The 17,748-nt window shown below is 39.1% G+C and overlaps 1 non-coding gene across 1 annotated transcript; it reads right to left on the bottom strand.

Moving 5' to 3' along the window:
* Positions 1-10,517: 10,517 nt before the first annotated feature.
* On the bottom strand, positions 10,518-10,621 carry LOC130953660 (small nucleolar RNA R71). The gene has a single exon (XR_009075822.1). It is a non-coding gene; the product is annotated as a small nucleolar RNA R71 (small nucleolar RNA).
* Positions 10,622-17,748: the final 7,127 nt, after the last annotated feature.

Below are 17,748 nucleotides of genomic sequence, written 5' to 3'. Positions count from 1 at the left end.
ATCTTCCTGCAACACGTTGGGAGACGACATGGGACTCATAATCCCAGTATTTTATTTCTAAAATTTGTGACAACCCTTTTTCTAAATTGACAAGTGGATTTTTTATGGTTAAGAATTGTACTCGCAACGCCATTTTCCCTAATTAATTCTTAATCTGCCAATTTTCGCTCACGTCAATTTTTGGCACCGTTATCGGGGAGTTGCAATAGTGTGCTAATTTATTGATTGGAATTTATTTAATTGCATTTTTCTTTTTATTTTGTTACTATGAGCTGCACATTTCTTTCATTAAATGACGCGTTCACTTCCTGATCCAAGCTTGCTAGTATTTGACCCTGAGATTGAAAGAACTATTTCACGTATAAGGCAAGCTTGGCGTCGGCTAGTCCTCTCCGAGGATGAATCTGAAACGTCATCTAAGGGAGAAACAAGCTCCACCTCTACTGATCCAGTTGATTCACATGCAGGTGACATGGCAGCACCTAGGAGAGTCATTATCCAGGAGGCTGGAGGCCCTGATTTTACACTACAACCATTCCAGGCACGCCACCCAGCAGTGGCTGTGGACTTTGAAATAAAGACTGCACTACTCAACTTGATGCCCAAGTTTCATGGCTTACATGCTCAAGAGCCTATCAAGCACCTTAGGGATTTTCAGACAGCTTGTTCTACTGTTAAGCGTGATGGTACTGACGAAACTTCTATTCTGCTAAAGGCTTTCCCATTCTTTCTTGAGGGAAAGGCAAAAGAGTGGTACTACACTCAACCTGGAACAACTGTTTCTAACTGGGATACGCTTAGAAGAGAATTTTTGGAGAAATTCTTTCCAGCTGAGGTTACCGATAAACTGAGGAAAGACATTTCCATGATCGTTTAGGACGAATCTGAGACACTCTACGAATATTAGGAGCGCTTTAATAATCTTTTGGAAAGCATGTCCCTACCATATGATTGACAAGATAGTGTTGCTCGGTTACTTTACACAGGGCATGAAATCTCAGGATAAGACCACATTGGAAGGTGCTAGCAATGGGTTTATGAAAAAGTATAAGACTACGGAAGAGGCATGGCAATTGATTAGTGGCTTAGCTGAATTTACTAGGAATCACAGGCAAAAATAAAGTCGGTCAAGAGTTGTTGCAGAGGTCTCCTCTAGCAAAGAGACTGCTGCTATAACTCAGAGCTTATGTGAAATGACCAACTTACTGAAGTAGATGCAACTAAGTCAACAACAAGCTCAGTAAGTTCAGCCTTCTCCACCACAGTACAGCCAACAGTTGGTTCCACAAAGAGTATGCGGGATCTGTGCCGATTACAGTCATTATACTGATGAGTGTCCGCAACTCCAACAAGAAGACCACACTGTGGCAGCCACCCACAACTTCTATGACCGCCCTAATCAAGGGTATAATCAAGGTGGCGGCTACAACCATGGATGGCAAGATAACCCCAACCAAGGCTGGAGAGATAATTCTAACCAGGGTTGGAGGGACAATCATAACAGAGGAGGCAGAGATAACAATGGAAACCAGAGGTGGAATAACAATAAAAACTTCAAGCAGCAGAATCAGAATCAGGACTACAAAGCACCTCATCTAAGGCAGCCTCAAGCATCTCAGCAGACCCCTTATATCACTTACCCCTCTTCATCTCCTAATGACGAGTTACTACAATCTATTGATCGGAGACAGCAGGCCATGGAAAACAACCTTACTTCTACTCTAAATAGTTTGAACTCTACCTTGCAAGCCCTTGTCTCACAGATTGGATCACTGAATAACTTTAACAACCAGTCCTCAAGCTCTGGTGGACTCCCCTCTCAACCATTACCCAACCCCAAGGATGGCATCAATGCCATTACCCTGAGATCTGGAACCACACTGCAAAAGAGGAATCCAGAGGAGTCAAGCCCATCAGAACACGCCCCAGCTACGGACACGGTTAAGGTAGAGGATGTTGAAGAAGAAGATGAAGCACAAGGCATGGCTGAAGCAGAAGCAGCCCAACCATGGAATGCAGAACCCCAGTAAGCTAAAGCTATAAAAGACGCCACTCCTATTCCATTTCCACGCCTTGCTAAGAAGCCCAGAAAGCATATGGAACTTGATCCCAAAATGGTAGAGATCTTCAAAAAGGTTGAGGTAACTGTTCCCCTTTTTGATGTTATCCAGCAAGTGCCTAAATACGCAAAGTTTCTAAAAGAGTTATGCATACATAAAGATAATATTAATGAATTAAAAACTATTCCTTTAGGTAGTTCTATATATGCTTTAATAGGAAATATACCTGAAAAATGTAGTGAGCTAGGCCCATGCATGGTTAACTGTACCATTGGAGGTGTGATATTTTCTGACTGTATGTGTGATTTAGGAGTATGCGTGAATATTATGCCCTTGTCTATATATAATGCTTTGAGGCTCCCTCCCTTAAAAAGGTTGGCAGCTCGTTTTGTGTTAGCAGATAAAAGCATTATCACAATGGTTGGAATTGCTGAAGATGTATTAGTGAGCATTAAGAGGCTCAAATTTCCCATTGATTTTTATATCCTAGAGATGCCCCAAAATGACTCAGGGAGACCTTCGTCAATCCTGCTTGGTAGACCATTTTTGAAGACTTCAAAATTCAAGCTGGATGTCTTTATGGGAACCTATTCCTTTGAGGTAGATGGCAGAACAGTAAGCTTCAATCTAGATGAAGCTATGAAGCATCCCCCAGAAGATCACTCCATATTCCAATGTGACATCATTGATGAGATTATAGCTGCAACTCACCAAGAAGAAATGGAAGAGAGTCACATGGAGCAAGATCCAAGTGTGGGGACACCCTCTGAACATACTGAAGATTCATCACCATTCTCACCAGCCCCAGAGAATCCAGAACCAAACCATGAGCGGAAAATAGAATTAAAGCCCCTTCCTCTACACCTCAAGTATGCGTACCTTGAGGACAAGCAGAAGTTTTCAGTTATCATTGCAAGGTGATGTGTGGAAAACGATCCAACACAAAACTCACCGGCAAGTGTACCGGGTCGCATCAAGTAATAATAACTCACATGAGTGAGGTCGATCCCACAGGGATTGAAGGATTGAGCAATTTTAGTTTAGTGGGTGATTTAGTCAAGCGAATCAAGTCTTGGTTGAGTGATTTGTATTTAACAAGAAGTAAATGACAGTAAATGTAAAGGGGGAAGGGGGAAGTGCAGTAAATTAAAGAACAGGAAAGTAAATTTGCAGAAACTTAAAGAACAAGAAAATAAATGACTGAAACTTAAAGTGCAAGAAACTTAAACTGCAGTAACTTAAATGGCAAGAAAGATAAATTGCTTGAATGTAAAAGGGGTTTGAGGAATGGGATTGCAGAATCTAAACAAAGAGAAAGTAAATTGCAACAATTGATTGAGCAGAAATTGAATTAGAAGCAATGAGCATTCAAACAGAAAGGAAATAAAGTGCAACAAGATTCACAGAGGAACCAAAAGTAAAATTGGGTCTCAGGTCTCAAGAGACTAGGTAGCAGAACCTAGATCTCTATTTGCCTTCCTAGATCCAAGTTAACAAAGCAATTGACAGAAAATTAAAGAAGAAGCAATAGAAGAACAGAAATAAAATTGAATTATGCAGAAAACAAATTGAAGAGATTTTGAATGGGAATTGAGACAGAATTTCCTCAATTTCACACACCCAATACTCAGAAACAGAAGAGTAGAATTGCCCGAGTAAGAATGAGGAAGGAGATCAGCCAATTCTCCCTTGATCCTCTTAGCTCTCGGTCAAGTCTCTCAAGAACAATTGCAAAAGCTCAAGAAAAGTGAAAGTAAAATTTGAAGTAAAGGTAAAAAGTCAAGTGAAAGGTAAAAGGTTCAAAAGTTCCTAATTACATCAAACTAGCTTCTATTTATACACTTTCTATTCTTAGATTTTGGGATTTGGATGGGCTTTTGATTTGGTGAAGAAATGAATTCAAATGGATTTTTAATTTGAATTTTTGGCCCATTAAAAGTCACTCCCAGGAGGCTGCCCTGCCCTTGTGGAGGGCAGGGCAGAAAATTGATGCATGGTGCGGACGGTTGGTGCGAGCTGGGCGCGGCCTTGGTGCGTGAGATGCTGCCCTGCCCGCGCCAAGGGCAGGGCAGGAAGAGTTGGTGCGCCAGAAATTCCTTGGTGCTGCCAGAATCAGGAATTGGTGCGCCAGAATCAAAATTTGGTGCGCCAGAATTGAGCTTGGTGCATAGGATGCTGCCCTGCCCTCGCAGAGGGCAGGGCAGGAAATTTTGGTGCTGCCAGGATTGAGGTTGGTGCGCCAGATGCTGCCAGAACGTGCCATGGTGCGCCAGATTTGCTTCTTGGTGCGCCAGATTTGCTTCTTGGTGCGCCACACACAAGATTCTGCCCTGCCCGCGCAGAGGGCAGGGCAATGTTTCCTCTTTCATGTCCCGTGTTCGAAACACGGCTGGGGCACACGCTTCTCATTTTTTCTTGGCTTCTTGGCACGGCAATCAACCTTAGTTCTTGGCTTCCTCATGGTTCCTTGTTCGAGTCTTGTGGCATGCATGGGTGACATTTTTCCCTTGAATTTCTTCCTTAGAGAGCCCGATTCTGCCCTCCACAAGGGCAGGGCAAGGTTCTCTTCCTCTTGGTCTCAAGGCACATTTTGTGCTCTGCCCTTGTAGTGGGCAGGGCAGAGTTGCCTTCCTTGGTTGGTTCCTTTATGTTGCCCTCTTAGAGGGCAGTGTGCCCTTGTGGAGGGCAATGTTGCCTCCCCCTTTGCATGCGGCACACTTCCTTGGGCTTTTGACCACGCTTTCCTTTCCTTAGGCTACACTTCTTAGGCCACGCTTTTCCTTTTCTTTTCTTTTCTTCACCTACAATAAACCAAAACAACCACTCCAAGTATCACTAAATTCAAGAGGCTTATAAATCAATTAAAATTCAATTAAAATTAGCTCAAACCTCATGGATTCTCATTAATTTCATGGTGGTTGCTTGATTTAAAGAAGTTATGCATTTTCACTCCAAATCACTTACTTAGGATACAAGAAAGTGCATAAATGCTAACAAAACAAGTGAAATTAGCTTGAAAAATGGGTATATGATGACTTGTCATCACAAGGGAGCTCACTTTCCAACAAGAAGAACAACTACTTAGTGTATTGATGACGCATAAGAAAGCAATTGGATGGAGCTTGGCAGATATAGTAGGCACAGCCCTCAAGTTTGTGAACATAGAATATTCTTAGAAGAAGGAACAAAGTCTGTCCATCAACCTCAGAGAAGATTGAATCCCACCATCTTAGAAGTTGTCAAGAAGGAAGTAACCAGACTACTTGAAGCAGATATCATTTATCCCATTTTAGATAGCGAATGGGTCAGCCCAATACAAGTGGGGCCCAAGAAGTCTGGAGTCACAACAATAAAGAATGAGCAAGGAGAACTTCTGACAACCAGAGTGTAGAACGCATGGAGAGTTTGCATTGACTACAGACGTCTCAACCAAGCCACGCGCAAGGATCATTACCCCTTGCCATTCATTGATCAGATGCCTGATTGCCTGTCAGGTAAATCTCACTACTACTTTCTAGACGGTTATACAGGTTATTTTCAAATCCATATAGCTCCTGAAGATTAGGAAAAGACTACTTTTACATGTCCTTTTGGGACTTATGCTTACAAAAGAATGCCCTTTGGCTTGTGCAATGCACCAGCTACTTTCCAAAGGTGTATGATGAGTCTTTTTTCTGATCTCATTGAGACCTGTATGAAAGTTTTTATAGATGACTTTAGCGTTTATGGTGATTCTTTTAACCTTTGCTTTGATAGTTTGTCTAAAGTATTGGACATGTGTGTTAGTTCAAACCTTGTTTTAAATTTTGAAAAGTGTCATTTTATGGTAAAACAAGGTATTGTTCTAGGACATGTTGTTTCTGATACTAGTATCTCTGTAGACCCAGCAAAGGTGGATGTTATTTCTAGTTTGCCTTACCCCTCTTCTGTGAGGGAAGTCCATTCGTTCTTTGGCCATGCAGGTTTTTACAGGAGATTCATTAAGGACTTCAGTAAGGTAGCACTACCCTTATCCAGACTACTGCAGAAGGACATTGAGTTTGAGTTCAGTGAAGATTGCAAACAAGCGTTTGATAAGCTAAAGACCGCCTTGACTCAAGCTCCGATTGTGAGGGGATCAGACTGGAGTCAACCATTTGAAATCATGTGTGACGCCTCTAATTATGCAGTAGGAGCAGTACTGGCTCAACATGAAGGTAACGACCCTTTTGTAATTGCTTATGCATCTAAGACTTTAGATGCTGCTCAATCTAATTACACTACTATTGAAAAAGAGCTTCTAGCTATCATTTTTGTTCTGGATAAATTTCGAGCCTACTTACTTGGTACTAAGATAGTTGTGTACACAGACCATGCAGCTGTAAAATATTTATTATCTAAAAAGGAGTCTAAACCAAGGCTAATACGTTGGATGCTTGATGAGCGGATAATTTATACGCTTTTTAGCATTGTTTTTAGATAGTTTTTAGTATAAACTAGCTACTTTTAGGGATGTTTTCATTAGTTTTTATGCTAAATTCACATTTCTGGACTTTACTATGAGTTTGTGTGTTTTTCTATGATTTCAGGTATTTTCTGGCTGAAATTGAGGGACCTGAGCAGAGCTCTAATAAAAGGCTGACAAAGGACTGCTGATGCTTTTGGATTCTAACCTCCCTGCACTCGAAATGAATTTTCTGGAGCTACAAAACTCCAAAAGGTGCGTTCTCAATGGCGTTGGAAAGTAGACATCCAGAGCTTTCCAACAATATATAATAATCCATACTTTAGTTGAGATTAGATGACGTAAACTGGTGCTCAATGCCAGTTCCATGCTGCATTCTGGAGTCAAACGCCAAAAACAAGTTACGAACCAGAGTTGAACGCCAAAAACACGTTACAACTTGGCGTTCAACTCCAAAAGAAGTCTCTGCACGTGTAAAGCTCAAGCTCAGCCCAAGCACACACCAAGTGAGCCCCGGAAGTGGATTTCTGCATCAATTACTTACTTCTGTAAACCCTAGTAGCTAGTCTAGTATAAATAGGACGTTTTACTATTGTTTAGACATCTTTGGTCTCAATTTTATTTTATTATTCATCTTAGGAGACTATTGATCACGTTTTGGGGGGCTGGCCATTTGGCCATGCCTGAACCTTCATCACTTATGTATTTTCAACAGTGGAGTTTTTACACACCATATATTAAGGGTGTGGAGCTCTGCTGTACCTCAAGTTTCAATGCAATTACTACTATTTTCTATTCAATTCCGCTTGTTCTTATTCTAAGATATTCGTTGCACTTCAACATGATGAATGTGATGATCCGTGACACTCATCATCATTCTCACCTATGAACGCGTGACTGACATCCACTTCCGTTCTACCTTAGACCGGGCGCATATCTCTTGGATTCCTTAATCAGAATCTTCGTGGTATAAGCTAGATTGATGGAGGTATTCATGAGAATCCGGAAAGTCTAAACCTTGTCTGTGGTATTCCAAGTAGGATTCAGGGATTGAATGACTGTAACGAGCTTCAAACTCGCGATTGTTGGGCGTGATGACAAACGCAAAAGAATCAAGGGATTTTATTCCAACATGATCGAGAACCGACAGATGATTAGTCGTGCTGTGACAGAGCATTTGGACCTTTTTCACTGAGAGGATGGGATGTAGCCATTTACAATGGTGATGCCCTACATACAGCTTGACATAGAAAGGAATAAGAAGGATTGAAGGAAGATAGTAGGAAAGTAGAGATCCAACAGGGACAAGCACCTCCACATACTTATCTGAAATTCCCACCATTGAATTACATGAGTAACTCTATCTTTATTTTCTGTTTTATTTATTATTCGAAAACTCCATAACATTTACTATCCGCCTAACTGAGATTTACAAGATGACTATAGCTTGCTTCATACCAACAATCTCCGTGGGATCGACCCTTACTCACGTAAGGTATTACTTGGACGACCCAGTGCACTTGCTGGTTAGTTGTGCGGAGTTGTGACTAAGTGTGATTCACGTTTGAGAGCGCTACCAAGTTTTTGGCGCCATTGTTGATGATCACAATTTTGTGCACCAAGTTTTTGGCGCTGTTGCGGGGATTGTTCGAGTATGGACAACTGACGGTTCGTCTTGTTGCTTAGATTAGGTAATTTTCTTTTTATTTTTCTTTTCAAAAAGTTTTCAAAAATATTTTTCAAAATTTTTTCTTTGTTTTCGAAAAATTATTCAAAAATTTTAAGAATGAATTCTAGTGTTTCATAAAGTATGTTGAAGCTTGGCTGGTTGTAAAGCCATGTCTAACTCAATTGGATTGAGGCTTCAAAACCATCAGCATAGAGGCAAGTTAATTAGAATATCAGTTGTTACATGCCTGATTTATATCTTCTAAAGCTGGCTGGCTATTAAGCCATGCCCAACCCTTGGATTGGAGCTTTAGGCTAATATTGAAAGATTCCTGAAATTCTTATTAAAAATTTTGGATTTCTTATTTTCTTTTTTATCTATATGTTTTTCGAAAATAATAAAAGAAAATACAAAAATATTTAGAAAATCATAAGAAACCAAAAATATTTTGTGATTTTTGTTTGAGTCTTGTGTCATGTTTTAAGTTTGGTGTCAATTGCATATTCATCTTGTTCTTGCATTTTTCGAAAATTCATGCATTCATGGTGTTCTTTATGATCTTCAAGTTGTTCTTGGCAAGTCTTCTTGTTTGATCTTGATGTTTTCTTGTTTTGTGTCTTTTGTTGTTTTTCATGTGCAATTTTGCATTCAAATTATCTAAGCATTAAAGATTTCTAAGTTTGGTGTCTTGCATGTTTTCTTTGCATAAAAAATTTTTCAAAAATATGTTCTTGATATTCATCATGATCTTCAAAGTGTTCTTGGTGTTCATCTTGACATTCATAGTGTTCTTGCATGCATCATGTGTTTTGATCCAAAATTTTCATGATTTGGGTCATAATTGTGTTTTTCTCTCTCATCATTAAAAATTCAAAAATAAAAAAATATCTTTTCCTTTTTTCTCTCAAAATTTCGAAAATTTGGGTTGACTTAGTCAAAAAAATTTTAAAATTAGTTGCTTCTTGTTAGTCAAGTCAAATTTTCAAATTTTAAAAATCTATCTTTTCAAAACTTTTTTTAAAATCAAATCTTTTTCTTTTTTTTCTTATTAATTTTCGAAATTTTTTTAAAATATTTTTCAAAAATATTTTTCCTAATTTTATCTTTATTTTCGAAAATTATGCTAAGAATTAATGTGATTGATTCAAAACTTTGAAGTTTGTTACTTTCTTATTAAGAAAGGTTCAATCTTTAAATTCTAGAATCATATCTTTTAGTTTCTTGTTAGTCAAGTAATTAATTTTAATTTTAAAAATTAAATCTATCTTATCTTATCTTTTATATCATATCTTTTTCAAAATTTTATCTTTTTCAAAAATTTGATTTTAAAATATCATTTCTAATTCTTATCTTCTTATCTTCTTATCTTTTCAAATTTGATTTTCAAATCTTTTTCAACTAACTATTTGACCTTTTGTTTATTTCTTATCTTTTTCAAAACCACCTAACAACTTTTCTCTTTAATTTTCGAAAATATCTCATCCCTTTTTCAAAATTCTTTTTTAATTAACTAATTGTTTCAAATTTTAATTTTAATTTTAATGCTTCCTTTAATTTTCGAAAATCACTAACTCTTTTTCAAAATTAATTTTCGAATTCCTTCCCTCTCCTCTTCTTCTATTTATTTATTTATTTACTAACACTTTTCTTCACCTCTCTTCATCTCAAATCACTACCCCTATCCTCACCCTTCTGTTTGGATTCTCCTTTCTTTATTCCCTTTCTTCTTCTACTAACAATAAGGAACCTCTTTACTGTCACATAGAGGATTCCTCTTCTCTTCTTTTTTTGTTCTCTTCTCTTTCATATGAGCAGGAACAAGGAAAAAGGCATTCTTGTTGAAGCTGACCCTGAACCTGAAAGGACTCTGAAGAGGAAACTAAGAGAAACTAAATTACAACAATCCAGAGACAACCTTGCTGAAATTTTCAAACAAGAAAAGGAGATGGCAGCCAAACCCAACAATAATAATGCAAGGAGGATGCTTGGTGATTATACTGCACCTACATCCAAGTTTGATGGAAGAAGCATCTCAATTCCTGCCATTGGAGCAAACAATTTTGAGCTGAAACCTCAATTAGTTGCTCTAATGCAATAGAACTGCAAGTTTCATGGACTTCCATCAGAAGATCCCTACCAATTCTTAACTGAGTTCTTGCAAATTTGTGAGACTGTTAAGACTAATGGAGTAGATCCTAAAGTCTACAGGCTCATGCTTTTCCCTTTTGCTGTAAGAGACAGAGCTAGAACATGGTTGGACTCTCAACCTAAAGATAGCCTGGACTCCTAGGATAAGCTGGTCATGACCTTCTTGGCTAAATTCTTTCCTCCTCAAAAGCTGAGCAAGCTTAGAGTGGATGTTCAGACTTTCAAACAAAAAGATGGTGAATCCCTCTATGAAGCTTGGGAAAGATACAAGCAGATGACCAAAAGATGTCCTTCTGACATGTTTTCAGAATGGACCATGATAGATATATTCTAGTATGGTGTATCTGAGTTCTCTAAGATGTCATTGGATCATTCTGTAGGTGGATCCATTCACCTAAAGAAAACGCCTGCAGAAGCTCAAGAACTTATTGACATGGTTGCAAATAACCAGTTCATGTACACTTCTGAGAGGAATTCCGTGAACAATGTAACGCCTCAAAGAAAGGGAGTTCTTGAAATTGATGCTCTGAATGCCATATTAGCTCAGAACAAAATGTTGACTCAGCAAGTCAACATGATTTCTCAAAGTCTGAATGGATGGCAAAATGCATCCAACAGCACTAAAGAGGCATCTTCTGAAGAAGAAGCTTATGATCCTGAAAACCCTGCAATGGCAGAGGTAAATTATATGGGTGAACCTTATGGAAACACCTATAATTCATCATGGAGAAATCATCCAAATTTCTCATGGAAGGATCAACAAAAGCCTCAACAAGGCTTTAATAATGGTGGAAGAAATAGGCTCAGCAATATCAAGCATTATCCATCATCTTCTCAGCAACAGACAGAGAATTTTGAACAGAATACCTCTAACTTAGCAAATTTAGTCTTTGATCTATCTAAGGCCACTTTAAGTTTCATGAATGAAACAAGGTCCTCCATCAGAAATCTGGAGGCACAAGTGGGCCAGCTGAGTAAGAAAATCACTGAAACCCCTCCTAATACTCTCCCAAGCAATACTGAAGAAAATCCAAAAAGAGAGTGCAAGGCCATTGATATAATCAATATGGCCAAACCTAGATAGGGAGGAGAGGACGTGAATCCCAATGAGGAAGACCTCATGGGACGTCTCTCAAGCAAGAAGAAGTTTCCTATTGAGGACCCACGGGAATCTGAGGCCCATATAGAGACCATAGAGATTCCATTAAACCTCCTTCTGCCATTCATGAGCTCTGAAGACTATTCTTCCTCTGAAGAGGATGAAGATGTAACTGGAGAGCAAGTTGCTCAATATCTAGGAGCTATCATGAAACTGAATGCCAAGTTATTTGGTAATGAGACTTAGGGAGGTGAACCTCCCTTGCTCATTAGTGAACTAGATACCTGGGATCAGCAAACTTTACCTCAAAAGAGACAAGATCCTGGCAAATTCGTAAGACCCTGTACCATAGGCACCATGACCTTTGAGAAAGCTCTGTGTGACCTAGGGTCAGGCATAAATCTTATGCCACGCTCTGTAATGGAGAAACTGGAGATCATTGAGGTACAGCCTACCTTATTCTCATTACAATTGGCAGACAAGTCAGTAAGACAAGCTTATGGATTAGTAGAGGACGTGTTAGTAAAGGTTAAAGGTCTTTACATTCCTGCTGATTTCATAATCTTAGACACTAGGAAGGAGAATGAATGCATCATCCTTGGAAGACCTTTCCTAGCCACAACAGAAGCTGTGATAGATGTTAACAGAGGAGAATTAGTCCTTCAATTGAATGGGGACTACCTTGTGTTTAAGGCACACGGTTATCCTTCTGTAACAAGGGAGAGTAAGCATGCAGAGCTTCTCTCAATACAGAGTCAAACAGAGCCCCCACAGTCAAACTCTAAGTTTGGTGTTGGGAGGCCACAACTAAACTCTAAGTTTGGTGTTGAATCCCCACAACCAAACTCTAAGTTTGGTGTTGGGACTATACAACATTGACCTGATCACCTGTGAGGCTCCAAGAGAGCCCACTGTCAAGCTATTGACATTAAAGAAGCGCTTATTGGGAGGCAACCCAATTTTTATTTATCTAATTTTATTTTTTATTTTATTGTTCTTTTATGTTTTATTAGGTACATGATCATGTGTAGTCACGAAAAAAAATATTAAAATTAAAAACAGAATCAAAAACAGCAGAAGAAAATTCACACCCTGGAGGAAGGACTTACTGGCGTTTAAACGCCAGTAAGGAGCATCTGTCTGGCGTTCAACGCCAGAACAGAGCATGGATCTGGCGTTGAATGCCAGAAACAAGCAACACCTTGGCGTTCAAACGCCAGGAATGCACCCTGAGGAGAGCTGGCGCTGAATGCCAGAAACAAGCATGGAACTGGCATTCAATGCCAGAAACATGCTACACATAGGCGTTAAACGCCCAGAACATGCATCACTTCGGTGTTTAAACGACAGAATTGCATGCAAAGGCATTTTACATGCCTAATTGGTGCAGGGATGTAAATCCTTGACACCTCAGGATCTGTGGACCCCACAGGATCATCTCAGGATCTGTAGACCCCACAAGATCCCCACTTACCATATTCTCCCCTCTTCTCAACATTCATTCTCTCTTTCCAATAAACACTCTTCCCCAAAACCCTTCACCAATCACCTCAATCTCTCTTCCCAATTACCCCCTTCACCACTCACATCCATCTACTCTTCCCCATAAATCCCACCTACCTTCAAAATTCAAAATTTCTTTCCCACCCAAATCCACCCTAAATGGCCGAACCTACTCCCTTTCCCCTCACTATATAAACCCCTCTATTCTTCTTAAAATTCACACAACACAACTTCCTCTCCTATACCTTGGCCGAATACACCTTTCTCCACTCTCCTTCATATTTTCTCTTCTTCTTCTTCTTTTCTTTCTTCTCTTGCTCGAGGGCGAGCAATATTCTAAGTTTGGTGTGGTAAAAGCATAAGCTTTTTGTTTTTTTCATTACCATTAATGGCACCTAAGGCCGGAGAAACCTCTAGAAAAGGGAAAGGGAAGACAAAAGCTTCCACCTCCGAGTCATGGGAGATAGAAAGATTCATCTCCAAAGCCTATCAAGACCACTTCTGTGATGTTGTGGCCAAGAAGAAGGTGATCCCTGAGGTCCCTTTCAAACTCAAGAAAAATGAGTATCCGGAAATCCGACATGAGATCCAAAGAAGAGGTTGGGAAGTTCTAACCAATCCCATCCAACAAGTCAGAATTCTAATGGTCCAAGAGTTCTATGCCATTGCATGGATCACTAGGAACCATGATCAAAGTATGAACCCGAATCCAAAGAACTATCTTACAATGTGATGAGCGGATAATTTATACGCTTTTTGGCATTGTTTTTAGGTAGTTTTTAGTATGATCTAGTTACTTTTAGGGATGTTTTCATTAGTTTTTATGCTAAATTCACATTTCTAAACTTTACTATGAGTTTGTATGTTTTTCTATAATTTCAGGTATTTTCTGACTGAAATTGAAGGACCTGAGCAAAACTCTGATAGGAGGCTAACAAAGGACTGCTGATGCTGTTGGAATCTGACCTCCCTGCACTCAAAATAGAGTTTCTGAAGCTACAGAACTCCAAATGGCACGCCCTCAATGGCTTTGAAAAGTAGACATCCAGAGCTTTCCAGCAATATATAATAGTCCATACTTTATTTGGGATTAGATGACGTAAACTGGCGCTCAACGCCAGTTCCATGCTGCATTCTGGAGTCAAACGCCAAAAACACGTCACGAACCAGAGTTGAACGCCCAAAACACGTTACAACTTGGCGTTCAACTCCAAGAGTAGCCTCCGCTCGTGGATAGATCAAGCTCAGCCCAAGCACACACCAAATGGGCCCCGGAAGTGGATTCATCAATTACTTACTTCTGTAAACCCTAGAGCTAGTCTAGTATAAATAAGACGTTTTACTATTGTATTAGACATCTTTGATCAGTTTATGCGATCATAGACATTGGGGCCTGGCCATTCGGCCATGCCTGGACCTTCATCACTTATGTATTTTCAACGGTAGAGTTTCTACACACCATAGATTAAGTGTGTGGAGCTCTGCTGTACCTCGAGTTTTAATGCAAGTACTACTATTTTCTATTCAATTCGACTTATTCTTATTCTAAGATATTCGTTGCACTTCAACATGATGAATGTGATGATCCGTGACACTCATCATCATTCTCACCTATGAACGCGTGACTGACAACCACCTCCGTTCTACCTTAGACCGGGCGCATATCTCTTGGATTCCTTAATCAGAATCTTCGTGGTATAAGCTAGAATTGATGGCGGCATTCATGGGAATCCGGAAAGTCTAACCTTGTATGTGGTATTCCGAGTAGGATTCCAGAATTGAATGACTGTGACGAGCTTCAAACTTGCGATTGCTGGGCGTGATGACAAACGCAAAAGAATCAAGGGATTCTATTCCAACATGATCGAGAATCGACAGATGATTAGCCGTGCTGTGATAGAGCATTTGGACCATTTTCACTGAGAGGATGGGTGATGAGCGGATAATTTGTACGCTTTTTGGCATTATTTTTAGTATGTTTTTAGTAGGATTTAGTTAGTTTTTATTATTTTTGTATTAGTTTTTAGTTAAAATTCACTTTTCTGGACTTTACTATGAGTTTGTGTGTTTTTCTGTGATTTCAGGTATTTTCTGGCTGAAATTGAGGGACCTGAGCAAAAATCTGATTCAGAGACTGAAAAGGACTGCAGATGCTATTGGATTCTGACCTCCCTGCACTCGAAGTGGATTTTCTGGAGCTACAGAAGCCCAATTGGCGCGCTCTCAACGGCGTTGGAATTAGACATCCTGGGCTTTCCAGCAATGTATAATAGTCCATACTTTGCCCGAGATTTGATGGCCCAAATCGGCGTTCCAAATCAGCTCAAAACTGCCCAGCGTTAAACGCCGGAACTGGCACAAGAATGGGAGTTAAATGCCCAAACTGGCACAAAAGCTGGCGTTTAACTCCAAGAAAAGTCTCTACACGAAAATGCTTCAATGCTCAGCCCAAGCACACACCAAGTGGGCCCGGAAGTGGATTTTTATGTCATTTACTCATTTCTATAAACCCTAGGCTACTAGTTCTCTACAAATAGGACCTTTTACTATTGTATTCTCATCTGGAGATCTTGGAATCTTTTGATCACGTTTTGGGGGCTGGCCTCACGGCCATGCCTAGACCTTGTTCTTATGTATTTTCAATGGTGGAGTTTCTACACACCATAGATTAAGGTGTGGAGCTCTGCTGTACCTCGAGTATTAATGCAATTACTATTGTTCTTCTATTCAATTCGGCTTGTTCTTATTCCAAGATATTCATTCGCACTCAAGAACTTGATGAATGTGATGATTATGTGACGCTCATCATCATTCTCACTTATGAACGCGTGCCTGACAACCACTTCCGTTTTACAAGCAAACAAGGCTTGAATGTTTATCTCTTGGATTCCTTAATCAGAATCTTCGTGGTATAAGCTAGAATTGATGGCGGCATTCAAGAGAATCCGGAAGGTCTAAACCTTGTCTGTGGTATTCTGAGTAGGATTCAATGATTAAATGACTGTGACGAGCTTCAAACTCCTGAAGGCTGGGCGTTAGTGACAGACGCAAAAGAATCACTGGATTCTATTCCAACCTGATTGAGAACCGACAGATGATTAGCCGTGCCGTGACAGGGTGCGTTGAACATTTTCACTGAGAGGACGATATTGTAGCCACTGACAACGGTGATGCCCAACATACATCTTACCATGGAAAGGAGTAAGAAGGATTGGATGAAGACAGTAGGAAAGCAGAGAGACAGAAGGGACAAAGCATCTCCATTCGCTTATCTGAAATTCTCAACAATGAAATACATAAGTATCTCTATCTTTATGTTTTATTCATATATCATCCATAACCATTTGAATCTGCCTGACTAAGATTTACAAGATGACCATAGCTTGCTTCATACCAACAATCTCCGTGGGATCGACCCTTACTCGCATAAGGTTTATTACTTGGACGACCCAGTGCACTTGCTGGTTAGTTGTGCGAAGTTGTGAAATTATGTTTATACCATGGTATTGAGCACCAAGTTTTTGGATTCATTACCAGGGATTTTTTTAGTTGTGAAAAGAATGGATCACAATTTCGTGCATCAAGTTTTTGGCGCCATTGCCTGGGATTGTTTCGAGTATGGACAACTGACGGTTCATCTTGTTGCTTAGATTAGGTATTTTTCTTCAGATTTCTTAAGAATGAATTCTAGTGTTTCAAGGTGATGTTCTTATCATCACCAAAGCTGATTGATTCTCATCAATTTAGCTCTAGAATGTAATGTCCTGCTGAAGCTTGGCTAGCCATGTCTAATTCCTTTAGACTAAAGCTTTAGACTAACATTGCATGATTCCTGGAATTCTCATTAAGAATTTTGATACCTTTATTTTCTTTTCCACTTAATTTTCGAAAAAAAAACCAAAAAAATTACAAAGTCATAAAAACCAAAAATATTGTATGTTTCTTGTTGAGTCTAGTGTCTCATGTTAAGTTTGGTGTCAATTGCATGTTTCTGTTCTTCTTGCATTCATATGTCTTAAGTGATCTTCAAGATGTTCTTGATGATTTCATTGCTCTGATCTTTAAATTCTCTTGACTTGAGTGTTTTGTGTTTTGTTATATGCATTCTCATTTTGTTAGCGTCAGTAGTATACAAACTGCTAAGTTTGGTGTCTTGCATGCATTGCTATTTGATTTTAGTTGCATTTTGATTATTCCTCATTATTAAAAATCCAAAATTTTTTTTATTTGTGTCTTTTCAAGTCAATAATACAGAGAATTGAAGATTCAGAACATACAGCAGAAGAATTATACAGAAAAAGCTGAGCGTTCAAAACGCCCAGTGAGGAAGGCAAACTGGCGTTTAAACGCCAGCCAGGGTGCCTGGTTGGGCGTTTAACGCCCAAAAGGGTAGTGTTTTGGGCGTTAAACGCCAGAATGTACACCATTCTGGGCGTTTAACGCCAGGATGGCACAAGAGGGAAGATTCTGTTTTTAATTCAAATTTTTTTCAGGTTTTCAAATTTTTTCAAAATCAATTTCTTTCCATTTTCAAAAAAATACTTGCTATCAATTAATGATTTGATTCAACATTTCAAGTATGTTGCCTTTTCTGTTGAGAAAGGTTTAATGTTTGAATCATATCTTTCCTTGTTAGCCAAGTCATTAATTTTTAAAATCAAATCTTTTTAAATTGTTTTTCAAATCATATCTTTTTAATCACATCTTTTTCAAAAATAGTTTTCAATCATATCTTTTTGATTTCTAATTTCAAAATCTTTTTCAAAAATCACTTGATTTTTTTTCCAATCTTAGTTTTCGAAAATCAATTACTATTTTTTAAAAT

This window comes from Arachis stenosperma, chromosome 9 (assembly GCF_014773155.1).
Source record: "Arachis stenosperma cultivar V10309 chromosome 9, arast.V10309.gnm1.PFL2, whole genome shotgun sequence".
In the NCBI taxonomy this organism is placed as follows: Eukaryota; Viridiplantae; Streptophyta; class Magnoliopsida; order Fabales; family Fabaceae; genus Arachis; species Arachis stenosperma.
This window is presented reverse-complemented; position numbering and strand designations above follow the sequence as displayed.